General features: G+C 50.9%; 2 long non-coding RNA genes across 2 annotated transcripts; both read left to right on the top strand.

Moving 5' to 3' along the window:
- The first annotated feature begins 976 nt into the window (after positions 1–976).
- LOC110126175 (uncharacterized) lies at positions 977–10,958 on the top strand. The gene is made up of 3 exons (XR_002310337.2): positions 977–1,422; positions 3,562–3,654; positions 9,993–10,958. It is a non-coding gene; the product is annotated as an uncharacterized lncRNA (long non-coding RNA).
- A 43-nt stretch (positions 10,959–11,001) lies between these two features.
- Positions 11,002–16,228, top strand: LOC139039209 (uncharacterized). Its single transcript, XR_011492524.1, has 2 exons — positions 11,002–13,841; positions 14,415–16,228. It is a non-coding gene; the product is annotated as an uncharacterized lncRNA (long non-coding RNA).
- The last annotated feature ends 555 nt before the right edge of the window (positions 16,229–16,783 follow it).

The raw sequence follows: 16,783 nt of genomic DNA, 5'->3' as shown, positions 1-16,783 counted from the left end.
ATGTCCTTGGAGAAGGGCTGCTGGGTGACTGATGATGGAGGGACACCATGCTGTCCAGAGCCCTCAGCCCCTCCCGGAGAGGCTCAGCTCTCCCCTTGGACAGGAAAGCGCAAGATACAAAGATGTGTCAATGGACACTGGCCTTTTAAAGGAACCTGGGGTGGATCAGACCTTGATCTCACCCTTGCATTAGTCCTTTTGTATGTGTGCTATGCGTGCTAAGTTGCTTCAGCCATGTCCAACTCTTGGCAACTCCATGGGCTGTAGCCCGCCCGGCACCTCTTTCCATGGGATTCTCCAAGCAAGAACACTGGAGTGGGTTGCCATGCCCTCCTCCAGGGGATCCTCTTGACCCAGGGATTGAACCCAAGTCTCTTGTGTCTCCTGCCTTGGCAGGCAGGTGCTCACTGTTAGTGCCACCTGGGAAGCCCCTGGTCCTTTTGTGGTTTTTGTCTTTGGGTCAATGTCATGCTGGCTGCGGAGACCGGCAGAGGAGGAAGGGACCTGGTTCTCTTGTAGGTCTCGCATCAGGAAATGGCTTCGTGCTGCAGACTGGACACGCAGCAGCAGCTGGGGAAGTAGCGGTGTGGTTTCCCCTCCTGGGGCGGGAGGCGGGGGAGACGGAGGCCAGCGCTGGGAGGCGGGGGAGACGGAGGCCAGCCCTGGGAGGCGGGGGAGACGGAGGTCAGCCCTGGGAGGCGGGGGAGACGGAGGCCAGCGCTGGGAGGCGGGGGAGACGGAGGCCAGCCCTGGGAGGCGGGGGAGACGGAGGTCAGCCCTGGGAGGCGGGGGAGACGGAGGTCAGCCCTGGGAGGCGGGGGAGACGGAGGTCAGCCCTGGGAGGCGGGGGAGACGGAGGCCAGCGCTGGGAGGCAGGGGAGATGGAGGTCAGCCCTGGGAGGCGGGGGAGACGGAGGTCAGCCCTGGGAGGCAGGGGAGATGGAGGGCTAGGTCAGCCCTGGGAGGCGGGGGAGACGGAGGCCAGCCCTGCTTTCAGTGGAGAGCTAGCTCTCCGCAGAGTGTTGAGTGCACCGTCTCACTTAATCCTGCAGCGAGTTAGATGGGGCCAGGATGATGGCCACCTTGTGGGTCAGGAGACCAAAACTGAAAGAGATTACACAGTTTGCTCTTGTTGACACAGCTAGTAAAGAGTAGAACTGGGTCTTAGTTAAGACCCTCTGACCCTAGAAGCTGTAATCTTTAACCACGAAGCTAAGAACTTGTGACTTCTAACAGGACTCAAAGAACATTGAGCAATGTCTATTTCTCCCTCAGCAGCACCGGCGTCTTTGATGGGTGTCCTTGAGTCTAAGTTCTCAAAGGAGAGCATCCACGTCTTATTAGAACTTAGTATTTCTGCACCTGGTCGTTGGTCCACGGTTGATAACCCATAAATGCCTGCCAGTTGAGCTGCCTGAACTGGTGAGTTTTTATGTATTTGTTTGTGTAATAACTTTGGTTGCGAGGAGCCGGGGCTACTCTTCCCGCGGCGCAGGGCCCCCTCACGGCAGTGTCCTCCCTGCTGTGATTCTCAGGCTCTGGATTACAGGCTCAGGACTTGCGGCGCATGGGCTTAGTTACTCTGAGGCGTGTGGAGTCTTCCCGGACCAGGGATCGAGCCTGTGTCCACTGCACTGGCAGGTAGATTCTTATCCACTACGCCACCAGGGAAGTCCTGTGTGATGGTTTCTAAGGTAGACTTACAGCATAGGAGATGTGGCCACCTTACATTCTTGCAAACAAACAAAAATCACTAACCTGTTTCAAGACTGAAATCAAATTCAGTTCAGTTAAAAACCCTTCCCTTCTCTATAAGTGGGCAGGTGGCTCAGACAGTAAAGAATCTGGTCAGTGCCTTGTACGTTTGGATGGTGATACATAACCACAGCTTAAAAATAGTTGTAAAAACAAGAATGCACCCTTTGCAAGGCTTGACCTAAATACATAGGGGAACAGCCCTGCCAGCCACCAATGCAATACTGAGGGAATTGATCTGGTTAATGTAGGCCGTCACGTTCAGGCAGTTATCCTGAATGTCTCTAGATGGAGAAGTTACTAGTCCTGTAAGCAATACGGCCGTGTGTGTGTGTGTGTGTGTGTGTGTGTGTGATTGTGAGTTTGGGGGATTGGTTGGTTCTTTAAAGAATATATCTGATCCACAGAAAAGGGGCTGATTCTCTCAGGTCCCCTTGCCCTTCTAGGCTTGGCAGTTGTGATTGTTTAAGGGAGAACTAAGATGGTGTCCTCAGACCAGTGTCTGCAGGAGTCACAGCATGAAGATGCTGGTCCCAAAGCTCAGGAAGGGGCCAGAGAGCAGCGCCCAGCAGGGTGGGGCCATCACCCTAGCCCCGCATTTTACTTCCTTCTAAGTCAATCGGTTTTTCTGAGATGACCCAGGACACTTCCACGGCGCTGGAAGACGGACCCATGCAGTTACGTTGCACAACAGATGGCAGCACGTAGGGTCACTGCTGTAAGGTTCCTGTTCCCCAAAGGCTTCAAGTTAAGTCCATGTTTTTTCTTAGCTCCTCTGGCTATGAAAGGCTACCAGGGGTGGTGGAGGAACTTCAGCTTTGGGGCAAAGCCACCTGCTCTTCTGAACAAATGAAAGGGATGAGACATATGTTCCTGGAGCAAGTTGAGATTTTTCTCATTGTAGAAAAAAAGAGAATTGCTGCCTCAGGGTTATTACTTCAGTTTGGAGAGAGATGAAGAACCGAGGTGTTTGTAGAACTATCCTGGTGATCAAACCTTCAAGGGACTGATGGGTTCGTCTCCAAAGGGCTGGGAATAGGAAGTCTTCACTGGCGCCAACAGTGGGACAGCTGGTGGGGTTCAGGGCCCTGGGGCGGAGAGATCCGGTGATCTGGTAGGGTGGGTGGGATCGGCCCATTGGAAGGAGGCTTGCTGTGGTTCAGTCACTCAGAAGTGTCCAGCTCTCTGTGACCCCGTGGACCGCGGCATGCCAAGCTTCCCTGTCCTTCACCACCTCCCTGAGTTTGCTCAAACTCATGCCGTTGAGTCGGTGATGCCGTCCAACCAGCTCATCCTCTGCCGCCCCCTTCTCCTCCTGCCCTCAGTCTCTCCCAGCATCGGGGTCTTTTCCGATGAGTTGGCTCTTCGCATCAGGTGGCCAAAGTACTAAAACTTCAGTCCTTCCCGTGAACACCCAGGGCTGATTCTGAAGGAGGAGAGAACGGCATTTAAGCTGCGCTCTGCTCCATAATCTCAGTCTGGGGAAACTGCCATGGGGCCTGGCTTCCGTCAACCGTCAGTGTGCCATGGGAGACCACAGAAATCCCACTGTCTCTAAGAAGACTAACTGGGTGAACTTTAGAATTCCCCAGTGCAGCAAGGTGGACTAGGAGTGGAGGTCACCACCTGCACACCCAACCCTAGGCTCCAAAGAGATAATGATTTTATGCACCATTTCCAAAGGGGATTCCAAGGAACCTGATCACCGTGTTGTCCACAGAGAGGTACTGTGGGGGAAAGTCACCTGTATTTAAGGAAGCTTGGAAAATATGTGGTTAAACAAGTAAAACCATTGTGTTTTTACAGGATTTCTCAGGATTTCTCATCAGTCATCCTGAATTGTGTATATCAACAAGGGAGACCCTGTGTATATTTCAGAAGTCAGGTTCCAATGTAAAGGTATGTGATGGTTGTGGTAACTTTTGGGCTGTACCGGGAACAGAGCATCTTTGGCACGTGGCTTAACTCTGCAGAAACAGATATGGATTTGTGTACTTGTGTGTATGTGGCTTAACTCTGCAGAAACAGATTTGGATTCGTGTACTTGTGTGAATGTGTATACTCTTTAAAAAAAAAGTACCATAGATTTTATTTTTCTGGCCTCCAAAATAACTGTGCGTGGTGACTGCAGCCTTGAAATTAAGAAACGCTTGCTCCTTGGCAGAAAAGCTACGACAAACATGAACAGCATATTAAAAGCAGAGACAGCATTTTGCCAACAAAATCCGTGTAGTCAAAGCTACGGTTTTTACAGTAGTCGTGTACGGACATGAGAGTTGGATCATAAAGAAAGCTGAGAGCCGAAGAATTGATGCCTTTGAACTGTGGAGCTGGAGAAGACTCTTGAGAGTCCCTTGGACGGTGAGGAGATCCAACCAGTCCATCCTAAAGGAAATCAACCTTGAATGTCCATTGGAAGGACTGTTGTTGAAGCTGAAACTCCAATACTTTGGCCTCCTGATGTGAAGAGCTAGAAAAGACCCTGATGCTGGAAAAGACTGAAGGCAAAGTAGAAAGAAGGGCAGAAGATGAGATGGTTGGATGGCATCATCAACTCAATGGGCATGAATTTGAGCAAACTCTGCGAGACAGAGGAGGACGGAGGAGCCTGGCGTGCTGCAGTCCACGGGGCTGCAGAGAGTCGGATGCAACAGGGCTGACCAACAAGAGCCACAGCAGAGAACAAAACGAACACTATATCCACAAGGAAAGGATGATTGGGAGCTGAGGGTTGGGGGGATAAGGAGGGATTTGTGGCAGAGATTTAGAAAAGTCAGCACCCCTGATTGAAGGTCAAGGGTCCAGGACTCTAATTCTGAATCCTTGGATGACCTCTGCAGGGTCTCTCCACCCAACTGATTGTTTCCCAGTACAGAAAGCAGAAATTTGAAAAGTAAGATCACCGCAGACTTACCAAAGATTACAAGGATTAAACAAGCCCATGCTGTTAAAATGTTTTGAGCTCTGTGGTCAAGTACATGGGCTAATGACAGGGTAGGTCTTGACCACCAGCAGGATTAACTGAGGGCTTTGCCCGCCAGGCACAGACAGAGTCTGTTCGGCTAGAACTGCGGGCTGCTGACGTCCTGGGTCAGAGTGAGTCACGCCCTGCGTGCAGGATCAGGCAGGCCGGCCTGCTAGGCCCTCGGGCTCCAGTGGCTTCCTCAAAAGACAGCCCGAAGACTGGAAAAGAAAGAAAACCAGAACAGTGAGCAGGTGGCCTCTCTCCTGCTGCAGGCAGAAGCACGACTCGATGGTTGGCCAACCTCCAACCAGCATGGCCCCCTCCTCTTCTATTAGCCGAGGGGTGTTCCTGTGTTTAGGTGGGTTAATGGGACTGCTCAAGTGGTTATCTGCTTTACTGTTGTTTAGTCCCGAAGTCTAGATGGGGAAACAATGGAGACAGTAAGAGACTTTATTTTGGGGGGCTCCAAAATCACTGCAGATGGTGAGTGCAGCCATGAAATTAAGACACTTGCTCTTTGGAAGAAAAGCTATGACCAACCTAGACAGCATATTAAAAAGCAGAGACATTACTTTGCTGACAAAGGTCTATCTAGTCAAAGCTATGGTTTTTCCAGTAGTCACGTATGGATGTGAGAGTTGGACTATAAAAAAAGCTGAGCGCTGAAGAATTGATGCTCTTGAACTGTGGTGTTGGAAAAGACTCTTGAGAGTCCCTTGGACAGCAAGGAGATCCAACCAGTCCATCCTGAAGGAGGTAAGTCCTGAATATTCATTGGAAGGAGAGATGTTGAAGCTGAAATTCCAATACTTTGGCCACCTGATGTGAAGAGCTGACTCATTTGAAAAGACCCTGATGCTGGGAAAGACTGAGGGCAGGAGGAGAAGGGGACGACAGAGGATGAGACGGTTGGATGGCATCACCGACTCGATGGACTTGAGTTTGAGTAAGCTCCGGGAGTTGGTGATGGACAGGGAAGACTGGCGCCCTGCAGTCCATGGCATCGCAAAGAGCCGGGCATGACTGAGCAACTGAACTGAACTGAGTCCCTAAGTCATGACCGACTCCAGGTCACTCTTTGCAGTCCCATGTACTAGCCCACCGGGCTCCACTGTCCATGAGGTTCTCCAGGCAGGAATACTGGAGTGGGTTGCCATTCCCTTGGAATCTTGCTGAAACCCAGGGATCGAATCTGTGTCTCCTGCTTAGCAGGCAGATTCTTTACCAGTGAGCCACCAGGGCAGCCTTGGTTATCTGCTTGGAGCCCTCTAAATCCTGCCAAAGAGATGGAACACCTAAGGATGGATTCATCCAAAAAGTAATTTTTTGGCGCTGGTGATGGCGAGCTTGTGTACAGGGCAACTGAGTGCTTAGCACATGCTGAGTCATCCGGTTGTCCGCAGGCTGAGTTAGGAAGCGGCAGGAGGCCTGGCTCTCCTGGGAAGAGCAGCAGCGCCACCTTGAGTCACACCTGAGTACTGCAGCGCCCACTGAAGGCGCTGTTTGGGGATGGAGCCGGAGACGCTGACTGCCTGACGCCCTTGAATGCTCCGCGCTCCTTGGAAATCCTGAATTCTAAACTACCTTTTGGATTTCCATCCTCAGTGTGGGCCTCCTGGTTAACGATGTTCACTCGTACGACTTGGATCGTGCAAAATGTTAGTCTCTGAGTCATGTCCGACTCTCTGCGACCCCGTGGACTGCAGCCCGCCAGGCTCCAAGAATCCTGGAGTGGGTTGCCCTGCCCTCCTCCAGGGGATCTTCCCACCCCAGGGCTTGAACCTGTGTCTCCTGCATTGGCAGGTGGATTCTTTACCATCTGAGCGACCAGAGAAAAGGCCCCAATATAAAAAAACCCAGATCTGATCCCTGAGTTTTCGACAGCAAAGCGGCTGAATCTAGCCAAAGCCACGCTTGAGGTGCCGTCTCCTGGGGCTTCTGGCCAGCTGGCTTGCCCCATGACTTGTCCCTGTCACGGCTCTTGCCTTCTCTCCAGCCTCTGACTGTGCTCATGTTATCATGAAGCAAACACATTTACCTGCTCACCTTCTCTATCTATAACTGTGTTAATAGGAGCCATATAATCCCGGGCAGGTAAGCAGTCAGCTGTGATGTGCCTGAGCAGATAGCCATAGGATGGGTGATGGTGGTACCCAGCAACGTTAGCTACTGGAGATCCACATTTCGTCTAGGTTAGCATCAGAGGGGCCATGCAGGCACCACGGTGCCTTCGGAAGAACTCACATGGCCCAGACTGAGCCTCAGCTCTACTGATTCGTTCATTCCGTACTTTAAAATGGCCTTTGTTTCTTACTGTGGGCTGGGCGGGGTCTCTGTTGCTGCGTGTGGGCTTCCCCTGGCTTCTCTTGCTGTGAACCCCGGGGCTCCAGGGCCTGCAGGCGTCTGGAGTCATGTGCGCGCTTAGCTGCCTCTCGGCGGGCGGAACCTTCCCGACCAGGGATTAGCCCAGCCCCCTGCAATGGCAGGCAATTCATAACCCCTGGACGTCCAGGGAAGTCCTGCTCACTCCATACTGACTGAGCTCCTGCCTCTCCCGTCAGAGTCTGCTCCTTGTGTTGGAAGAAAGACCCCTGCCCCTGGGTCTCTTGTTCGAGCGGAGGAGGCGGCGGGGAGCTTGACAAGGGAGGACATTGTTGTACGGGAAGGTGGTGAGACCCTCGGGGAAAAGAGCCAGGTGGGGGTCACAGGAGGCTGCGATTCTCCCTGGGGTGCGTGGGCAGGCCTCTAAAAAGATTTGGGCAAAGACCGGAGGAGGTGAGATGGCCAGCCGTGAGAGATTCGGGGGAGAGGTTTCGGGGTGCAGAGAGCAGAGTGTGCACAGACCGTGAGCTGAGACTGTATCTGAAGTGACGGGAAGCTGCACGGGCAAGCTGAGTGATGGGGGTGGGGAAACATGCGCAGGGCTCAAGGCCAAGGAGGTAATTAGGGGCGGGCTGTATCGGACTTACAGACCATTGTAGGCGGGACTCTGGCTTTTACCTCTTTTTCTGAGGGGCTTCCCAGTGGTAAAGAATCTGCCTGCAATGCAGGAGACTCAGGTTCGAGCCCTGGGTCTGGAAGATCCCCTGGAGGAGGGAATGACAACCCACTCCAATATTCTTGCCTGGGAAATCCCATGGACGGAGGAGCCTGCTGGGCCAGAGTTCATGGGGTCGCAAAGAGTCAGACACGACTGAGTGCACGCCTTTGACTGAGGTACTAGAAGATCTAAAGAAAGTTTGATCAGGAAATGATGCTGATAAGGATGACGAAGCATTCTTTGATGATGGTGAAACTTTTGGTAACAGTTAAATCTAGAGAGCATTTACTATGTCAGATGCGGTTTCAAGTATCATATAGTCACTCGTTTAATTCTCACACCACCTCTTAGAGGAAGGTATTAGTATCATCCTCATGTTGTAGTTGAGGACGATGGAACACAGAGAATTTAAGTGACTTGTCCACGGTCACCAGCAAGGAAGTGGCGGAGTTGGGGTGAATGGAGTCTGACTCTGGGGTCCTGGGAATCTCAAGGATGGACCCTGGGCAACTTGAAGTCATTCTTAAAAGGAAGCGGAGGGGAAGAGGAAAGAGACTACTTCTGCCAGCACAGGGCGTTTGCTCAAAGCTGGACAGGGCATAACCACATGCGTCAGGAATAGAACGTCCCCAATGGGCTGCCGGGGTGGGGGACATGCGGGGCGAAGACAGGCGTGACAGGGTTGTGTGAGGATGGAGGGGCTTCCTGGCTTGAGCCAAGTGCTGCGGCCTTGATCGGATGGCTTGTGGATAGCACAGATTGGTGTCGTAGTAAGATTAACCTCAGAGGCATCGTCTCAATGGCTCGAAGGACGGTAGGGTTGGAGGGGCTTGTTGCAGGGCTGTTTTTATCAACCGCACATTATATGGCCTCATTTAGCAGGAGGACTGCAGAAACACGGCCCCATTCACGCTGCTCCTCAGGCAGGCTCCACATACTGACCTGCTTGGGAGAGACAGGGAAATACTGGGAAGGATGGGATTCACACAGGCCTCGGCTGGATCAGTGTCCTTTAAAACTGGTGGGCTGGGAGGCCCTGGGCACATGCCACAGACGCGTGCTTCTGATTCCGTCCATGACTGTTTGAGGACTGAGTGAGCGGTGGAGACAAGACCGCCTGCAGGCTGCATTCATTCACCTCAGTGTCACAGGAGAAAAGAGTGAGCATTCCGTTTATCCTGTTCTAGTATTTTATCAGACTAGGCTAACACCCAGCATCTCATTGCTTATTTTAGTTTATTTAATTTTTATTGGAGTATAGTTGTTTTAGGGGCTTCCCAGGTGGCTCAGTGATAAAGAGTCTGCCTGCCAAGCAAGAGATGCAGGTTGGATCCCTGGGCTGGGAAGATCCCCTGGAGAAGGAAATGGCAACCCACTCCAGTATTCCTGCCTGGAAAATCCCAGGGACAGAGGAGCCTGGCGGGCTACAGTCCACGGGGTTGCAGAGAGTCGGACACGACTGAGCATATATAGCCGTGTTAACTTCTGCTGTAAGCAAAGTGATTCAGCCACACGTATACATACCTCTCCTCTTTTTTGAATTTCCTTCCTGAAGACTCCATTTTAAAGATGTTCTTTGCTTTAAGTGATCGCCTATGAAAGTCTGAGATTCACTTGCCCTGTAGAGGGCAATGTTTCTCTTTGCCTATAATTTTTTTTTTTTTTTAACTATTTCAAGCATATCAATAAGGCAAAGTAGCTACAGTCAAGGAGGGCGGAAATTAAGAGAACCTTAGGGTTCCGTGTTGACCACAAATGCCCCCGGAAACTGAGAAGGCATCGATGAGACCCCTGCGCATGCTAGAAGCCCTTTCTTGAGCTTCCCTGGGACTGAGGGTTGCACATTAAGCAAAGACTAAGACAGTGAAAGCGGGGGGCTGGTGGGAAAAGACAGAAGCCTGTGCGGAGCGGCAGGAGGACTTCATAATGCGGGCTGAGAGCCGCACGAGGCCAAGCAGCTACCAGTCTCCAGGCCAGGGAAAGAAGCGAGCTGGCTCTTCCTGCGGGAATTCTGTCACCCTTGCCTGCCTCGCACCTGCCGGCAGCAAAGGGCGGGATTTCAAGTCTGACGGAGAGGCGCTCTGGGGGTCCTGGCCCTTAGAGCCCAGGAATTGAGATGGAACTTTCTAGAATCCTTGGAGAGTCACCATTTTAGGGGGGAATGAAGTGGAAACTTTACTTGAGGGAATCTTGTTCCTGCCCAACTCTCAGTATCCTGTTTTTTCTTTTCAGGATTCTAAAGAAAAACGAAGCAGTGTGTCAAGCACTTTGAAACCCTGGTCTCCGTCCTCTGAGGCGTCTCTCTTTGCCCCAGTCACAGCTGGATGAACACTGGTCAGACAGCGTACCTGCCCTTCAGAATGCTTGCAGCTGCCCGAGGTCCTGGAGGCATGTGGGGACTCAATCAGATGGGCAGGAACTTCTTTGGAAAAGTTTTCTTCTTGTTTAGTCTCTTGAGTCGTGTCCGACTCCTTGAGACCCCTTGGACTGCAACATGCCAGGCTTCCCTGTCCTTTACTGTCTCTCGGAGTTTGCACAGACTCATGTCTATTGAGTCGGTGATGCCATCCAACCATCTCATCCTCTGTCGTCCCCTTCTCCTCCTGCCCTCAACCTTTCCCAGCATCAGGGTCTTTCCCAATGAGTCCCCTCTTTGCCGAAAAGTCTATAAGTAGCTTATATACAGAATAATGCTTACTAGCTGGCAATGCCAAGCTATCTTCTTCTTAGGGAGTCCAAGATAAGCTCTTTGGATTTCAACGTGACTTTACACTCCCGCTCTCAAATCTCTGACTTTGAGGCATGCTGGTAGCAATTATGACAGCGATCCCCCGACCCTTAGGTCAGCGTGGCAGAAGTGACCACGCGCGTCTCCTTGACTGCAGACAGATTTTCCGGAGCGCGGTGCGGGGGGGAGGGGGGATGGGGAACGCCGTGCAGCATCCTAGTGTGAAGGCAGGAGTGCAGTTTCCCTCTGGATTTTACTGAAATGAGCGCTTCCTTCTGGGAGTTGATAGTTCATATTTTTTTTAAATTGTTTTTAATTTACTTATTTGTCTTTGGCCGCAAAGAGGCGGACGCGCCTGAGCTGCACTGAATTTTGGCTGCGCTGGCCCCCGCTGCCGCACGCGGGCTTTCTCCGGTTGCCGCGAGCGGGGCTGGGCTTCGCGGCGGCGCGCGCCTCCCTCCGCGCTGGGCCTCCTCTCCTCGCGGAGCGCCGGCTCTCCCGCGCACGTGGGCTCCCGCGTTGCGGCTCCGGTGCTCCAGGGCGCAGGCGCAGGCGCAGTAGTTGGGGTGCGCGGGTTTAGTGCTACATGGCATGAAGGATCTTCCCGGACCAGGGATCGAACCCGTGCCCCCTGCATTGGCAGGCGGATTCTTCACTACTGGAGCACCAGGGAGGCCCCGGGAGACGACGCTTTCGACTGAACTTCTTGGGAGGAAGAAGATGGGACCTCTGATCACGACAGTGTATGACAACTCCCAATAATACGCCCCTGATGAGTTTTGGTGTGATTGTGAGTGCTCTGAACACCCAGAGGAGGACAGCAGGTTTCTGGGGCATGGTGCTTAATCTTTTTTGCTTAAAGTAGCAAAATAAAGGGAGCCAAATCCTTGCAGAAGAATTCTCTGTGGAAGATGAAGGTCAAGTGGAAAGGGAAATGTGGTCAGTCTATAATTTACTACTCTTGAGGACAAAGCACGCTGCATTTCTCCAAGAAGGTTTGCTTAACCCTCCACAAAATTCAGCCAGATAAACCCATTTGCAAATTCCCAGACGATGATTATGGTATATAATCCTCCCTTTCTCTCCTCCAAACCGGAAAGCACAGTATCCCACAACAGTGACCGAGAAATTAAAAGGAGTTATGTTTAGCATGGAAAACATACAAAGAAGTTCCCTTACAAATTTAAAATTCTACAGAGGCATCAAACAGGAGAACGTGATGGATTTCTTTTTCACTTGTTTGTGTAACAATTTTTTTTAAGGCTGATAGAGCCTTGGAAAGCCAAGTCCAACACAGGCATTCTAATTTTACAGAAAAGAAATAAAGCTCCAGTCCTTTTTGGAAGAGTGATAGTTACGGCAGGAACGCTACCAGGTTCGGTGGAGACAAAATATTACAATACTCATGTTAGAACCTAGCCCTTCAGGGACTTCCCCGGCAATCCAGTGGTGAAGACTCCCAAAGCAGGGGGCTTGGATCTGATCCCTGGTTCAGGCAACTAAGCTCTCGTGTGCAGCGTGGCCAAAAGATAAATAAGGAAATAAATAGAATCCAGCCCTTCAGATGGGCTTCCCTGGTGGCCCAGTGGTAGAGAATTCGCAGGAGTCTCAGGAGACCTGGGTTCGATCCCTGAGTCAGGAAGACCCCCAGAACGATGAAATGGCAGCCCACTCCAGTATCCTTGCCTGGAGAATCCCATGGACAGAGGAGCCTGGCGGGCTACAGTCTATGGGATTGCGAAGCTCTTCAGATAGCAGTGGGCTGATTCACTTCCTAAGCGGTTTACAGGGAGGCTGATTCTGTTGCTGTGCTAACGACAGCTGTGGTCTCATCTCCTGGATTACTCAGATGGCTGTCGTGGGCAACGCTTGTGTTGTGTCAGTCATTTCTTTGTGGCCCCGCGGACTGCAGTTCACCAGGCTCCTCCATCCATGGGATTCTCGAGCAAGAACACTGCTGTGGGTGGCCACTCCCTTCTCCAGGGCATCTTCCCCACCCAGAGGTCAAACCCAAGCCTCCTGCATTGGCAGGCGGGTTCTTTACGGTCTGAGCCACCAGGGGAGGATGATACAGATGCGGCCTCAGCGATTCAAGGGCCTGCGGAATCTGCGTCTCCTTTCTGCTCTCCGCTCACAGAGTTGCTCACCTTGTGAGACAGCAGCCACGGGTCCGGTCCCTCCCGAGGCCCGTCTCCCGGTTCTGGGAAATTACTATCAACGAGAACAAGCAACGCACACGCCTGCGTCTCTATGAGCGATGTTTTGCGCGGCATGTTCCTTAGATCCCTGACTCCTGCATGCTCCTCGTTACATGGTCCTCTACAGAAATAGTCTTTGGTGCGTGAAGTTTGAAAATTTTGATGGGAAGCAAAATTTAATCTGCTGGATTTTTTTTTTTTTACTTCCAAGTGTCTTAATCCTTCATAAGCTTGTATGCACAGTGCCTCTTCTAGAAGGCAAATACAACACAGTATTTCTCCAACTTGTTGGAGTAAAGACACTTTTTTCTTTTTTTTTTCCCACCGAACATCTTAAAGAATTGGTGTTCCAGGGAACACACTTTGGGAAAGGCTGAGTTACTTTGTTCTGTACCTGAAGGTCCTGTCCTCTTGACAGCTGTGTATCCCTGGGCGAGGGAAGAAACCTAGAAATGAGGTTTCCATATAGAATTTTGTTAAACAGCAAATAAACATAGTCCAAGAATTTACCTCATGACAAATCAGGTAAGCTTATTATGAATATGTCTTGATGGCATGCTTCTTTTAAAAATGTCTCTCTGTATTTTTTGTTTCTTTAAAATCTTGCAGTTATTTAATTTAAACATTTTTTAAAATTAATTTTATTGAAGTAGAGTTGATTTAATATTTAAATATTGTGTTCATGTCTACTGTACAGCAACGGGATTCGGCTGTATATATTCTTTTTCAGATTCTAGCCCGTGATTGTTCACTTATGATAGGATACTGATATAGTTCCCCGTGCCATTCAGCGGGCCTTGCTGCTTACCCACTCCAGAGGCAACAGCTTGCGTCTGCCGATCCCAGACTCCCGTCCGCGCCTCCCCCCAGGTCCCCTCCCCCTTGGCAGCCACAGGCCTCTTTTCTGGGCTGTGAGTCTTGTTTCTGTTTTGTAGGTAAGTCCATTTGCATCACATTTTAGATCCCACACGTACGCGGTATCGTATTTGTCTTTCTCTGACTTCAGTTCTCAGTAAGATCATCTCTAGGTCCATCCATGTCGCTGCAGATGGCATTATGTCATTCCTTTTTTAAAAAAGTTATTTTTAATTGGATGATAATTGCTTTACAGTATTGTGTGGGTTTCTGCCATACATCAACACAACTCACCTACAGGTATGCACATGTCCCCTCGCTCTTGAGCCTCTTCCCCATCCCACCCCATCCCACCCCTCCAGCGTGTCACAGAGCAGGGCTGGGCTCCCTGCACCACACAGCGGATTCCCCCGGGATATCTGTTTTGCATATGATGTGTATATTTCATGCTACTCTCAGCTCTTCTCACCCTCTCCTGCCCCGTGTCCACAAGGCTATTCTCTATGTCTGCATTTTGCTTGCTGCCCTGCATATGGGCTCATCAGTACCATCTTTCTTGATTCCTGATGTATCATTAATTATATGATATCTGTTTTTCTCTTTCTGACTTCCTTCCCTCTGTATGTGTTTCATTCCTTTTTATGGCTGAGTGATGCTCCATTGCATGGATGGACCGCATCTTCTTTATCCATTCGCCTGTCAATGGGCATCTCGGTTGCTTCCATGTTCTGGGTGCTGTGAACCGTGCTGCAGGGAACGTAGGGATGCCTGTATCTTTTAGAGCTTTCTCCAGATGGCCCAGGAGTGGGATCACAGGATCCTATGGCAACTCTATTTTTAACTTAAAAACATCTATGTTGATGTGTTTCATAGGGAACACCTAACTCGTACTATGATCCTGTTGCTGTTTGAAATATTGACGTCTCTTCTCCTGCCTCCCTGATGCCGAGGGCGAACAGGGGATCTGCCCACAGTGGGCCAGAAGGTGGCGCCGGCCGCAAGCCTGCGTCCTCGTCTCCTACAGACTCCAGACGGTTGTGTTTGTGGAAGGTGGGGAAGGCTGGGGGGAAGCGACAGTTCGGGAGTCTGGGACGGACATGTGCACGCGGCTTTGTTTAAAAAGGAAAACAGCAAGGACCTGCCCCACAGTGCAGGGGACTCGGCTCGGTGTCCTGTGGCAGCCTGGACGCAAGGGGAGTTTGGGGGAGCGTGGACATGCGGGTGCGCATGGCTGAGTCCCTTCCCTGTCCACCTGAAACCATCACAGCACTGTTCATCGGCTGGACCCCAACACAGAAGAGAAAGTTAAAGAAAAGAAGAAAACCTATTTGCTCTTTTCAGTAGAAACAAGGCGTTTCTGTTTTCCACACTGAGGTCAAAGATCCAAAGCAGAACTGGAAGAAGACCAAATGTTGTCAAAGGCCATAATTCACATCCTGAAGATTCTTGCCATCCTTGGGTGTTTCTTTGGGAGGGCCTGGGATGGGGCGGGGTGGGGAACAGACCAAAGAAATCGCGGATGTACATTCTGGGAATTTTAGAGACAGCCTCCCATGTTCCTTCAGAGAAAGGTGCAGGAACAAAGCGCTCTTGTGTTGTAAATAACGAGCGGGGGTACAGCTGGGGAGAGGGGCCTGTTGTTCCTCTTCTAGAAACAGCTCCGCGATTCCAGTTCCATGACCTTTCTGGGCGCCTGGAGAGAGAGAAACTTCCTGACTTCTACAATCGGACCATTTGATAGTTCTTATTCTCATGGAATTTAGGAACTGGAAAGGATCTTTGAGAACATTTAGTCCAAGCTTTACCCAGCACAATCAGTCGACCTCATCAGCAGATAGTAGAAGCTCCATGTATCTCCAGATCCCACCAGGGTGGAGTCACTCGTGTTTTTGGTTCACTCTTGGACTCACGGGCGAGGTCTTTGTTTTAGCTGGGCTATCGTCACGACTGTCACTCCTAGCACTGCTTATTGAGTACTTGACTCATTCACAGTCCACTTACTAAGTGAATACTGGTTTAGTTGGCATCTACCCATGGCTTCATGGCACAGTTAGTAAAGAACCCACCTGCCAGGGCAGGAGAAGCAGAGATGTGGATTCGATCTCTGGGTCAGGAAGACCCCCTTGGGAAGGGCATGGAAACCCACTCCAGCATCCTTGCCTGGAGAATCCCATGGGCAGAGGAGTCTGGTGGGCTGCAGGCCATGGGGTCACAGTCGGACAGGATTGAAGTGACTCAGCACGCACACACAGGGTGTTGAGCACAGTCCCCTGGGCGCTACAGTGGGGCCTTGGTGCGGGTGGCAGTTCTATCCGGTGGTGTCACTGGCCTCTGTATACTGCATACCAGCTGTACCGCCCTTCCCCAAGTGGTGATAATAGGAAACCTTTCCAGGGGACCTACGCGCCCCAAAGGACACAGTCCTTCCACCTGGGGACCACTTCACTGGAGCAGAAACAGGTCGCTGAAACCCAGGCAACCTGAATGTGTGATGGTCTGTTCAGCTGATCATTTGCTTCTAAGCAATATTGTGGATTTTCCATCGTTTTTTTTTTTTATTTGTTTGTCCCTTAACTGCCACGATACTGGAAAACACTATCACACACCAACACAGGAACTTGTATTACTAAGAAAACAAAGTTTATTTAATAACAGTAAAAGCAAATATTGAGTGAGAATTTCTAAAATATGTGATACTGTGAATTGATCTTCGTGATTTGAGTGCCAACTGTTAGGGGAGAGAATCACATTCTAACAAACCCAAGAGACACTTAAATGACCACAGAGCTTTTCTGTATAAAATTTTGAGTCTTCAGCTTATGACCCTATTCAGGAGGAGGGTACTGACGAAGGTGGAGATGTCTTCCAGGCAGAGGGAGATCTTGGCTGTATCAGCATCTGGGTAATGGAGTTTGGCTCGGAGGTGTCTTGTGACGCTGAGAACTGGAAATGAAAGGGGTGTGATGACAAGGCTGGTTCGGGGCCCAGAGTCCTGGGAGGTCCCGCTCCCTCTAGAGGGCGGCTCTCTTTGCTTCCTGTGCGCCATCAGCTCAAAAACACGAGACTCCAGACCCCCCAAACGCTAGCGTTTCCACCCTTTCCACAGAAGGGGATTCAGAGATGGGAATGAGAAGCTTGGAGAGTTTTCATTCCTACTCTGCAGTGGATAGGAATGGTCGCTGCTGTTTTTAAGCCGCAATGAAAAGCCGGGTTCTGCAGTGCCTCCCACGGCGTCTCCTGTT

This window comes from Odocoileus virginianus, chromosome 17 (assembly GCF_023699985.2).
Source record: "Odocoileus virginianus isolate 20LAN1187 ecotype Illinois chromosome 17, Ovbor_1.2, whole genome shotgun sequence".
Taxonomy (NCBI): Eukaryota; Metazoa; Chordata; class Mammalia; order Artiodactyla; family Cervidae; genus Odocoileus; species Odocoileus virginianus.
This window is presented reverse-complemented; position numbering and strand designations above follow the sequence as displayed.